Source organism: Oryzias melastigma, unplaced genomic scaffold, assembly GCF_002922805.2.
Source record: "Oryzias melastigma strain HK-1 unplaced genomic scaffold, ASM292280v2 sc05531, whole genome shotgun sequence".
Taxonomy (NCBI): domain Eukaryota; kingdom Metazoa; phylum Chordata; class Actinopteri; order Beloniformes; family Adrianichthyidae; genus Oryzias; species Oryzias melastigma.
Window position 1 is genome coordinate 1 of NW_023422098.1, and position 1476 is coordinate 1476.

Sequence of the window (1476 nt, forward strand, 5' to 3'; positions counted from 1 at the left end):
CATCTACAAAATGTGTCCAGACGTATTTATTTCCTAGTCAGCTGTCACGTGATTTTGACAGCCTATCAGCTGCACAGCCTGAGTCAGGCACAGACAACAGCGCTCCAGCAGAATGGAGGACCATATAAGAAAAAGGAGCGTTGTTTGACACTTATTCCTCCACCCACAGCTAAAGGTAATGCTACACGCTCCATCTGCAGTAATGTATATATACTAGAGCAGGAACACTAGCAATTGGTTTTAATATTTAAAAGCACCACACCTTGACACTGAAATAACACTTTAAAAACAAGCTGGCTTCAAAGTGGCCTGCACCCCCTGCTGTCCATCAAGCGACACTGCAGGAAGGATTTATAAATGACAAAGAACAGACGACAGGTATTGGCTTTAGCTCTAATGTTTACATTCTTTTAAATACAGCAACTCGTCAACTGTTTATCCAAATAATGTATTTCCAACTAAATCTGAAGCAACCTCCTCCGGTCAACCTCCTATTAGATCACAGGCTGCGTTCTGCTTTGTTTCTACAATTGTATTATTTCGAAGATGATTGTTTACATTAAGATTATAAATTTTTAGATTAAAAAAGTATCTAAATAATCTGGCGATGTAATGTTTGGTGTGAAATCTAAAAAAAAAAAGACAATTAAAATATTAAAATCCAAACAAAAGAACCAGAAATGAGTGGTTTTCTATTGAAAAAAAATGTGGGCAGCATCCATCCCAAATAACAGTTTCACTGAATGTGGAAGAAGCAAAATTCGACCGATTTCAGTCAGTTCAACAAAATGTTATCAGGTAACTAGACGCCGCAGATGGTTTCCGGTGCAGCAACCGCACAGATGCAAACGGCTTCCATCAGACATCACCTCAGCGCTCTGCTTATTTATGCAGATTTCTCAGGAACCTGAATAGAGGAGAACCCAGAAGCTGCAGACTCAGCAAACTCACCTTCAGCCTCCCACAGGCAGACTTGGCAGCGGAGCGCGTTGACCTCTTCACAGGTTCGCTCTCGTCTGGCTGCTGAAAGAACAGAGACGAGGTGGTGATGCGTCACGCCAACAAAATCTACTTCACATTAAATTAAAGTCTTTTAAAATAATATTCTGCCAAGTTTCAGAGGAATTAAACCACAAAGATCATCTAATGAACCAGACAATTTTAGTTCCACGGTGGGGATTTCTACCAATAAGGTTAGAATAGAAGTAGATTATTGTTGCAGACCTTTCTCTTCCTTCTGGAGCGTGGAGCCTCACTGGTGGCTTTCAGCTCTGTGGCCGTCTGCAGTTAAACACAAGTCAGACTTTAGAATTGTACCGCATAACAAATAAAAGTAGATGTAGAAAGTGCAGCTTACCTGTGTGTCATTGCATTGAGCAGAAACTGAATCTTCAGCACCCTCCTTTTGCTGCTGATTTTCTACAAGAACTTCATCCACTTGACATGATGTGCTAGACCCGAAATTTACATCTAAAA

The 1476-nt window shown here is 40.7% G+C and overlaps 1 long non-coding RNA gene across 1 annotated transcript; it reads right to left on the minus strand.

Moving 5' to 3' along the window:
* Positions 1-23: 23 nt before the first annotated feature.
* Positions 24-1472, minus strand: LOC112139701. Its single transcript, XR_002918042.2, has 3 exons — positions 1358-1472; positions 1225-1281; positions 24-1023 (listed from the first exon to the last, which is right to left on the minus strand). It is a non-coding gene; the product is annotated as an uncharacterized LOC112139701 (long non-coding RNA).
* Positions 1473-1476: the final 4 nt, after the last annotated feature.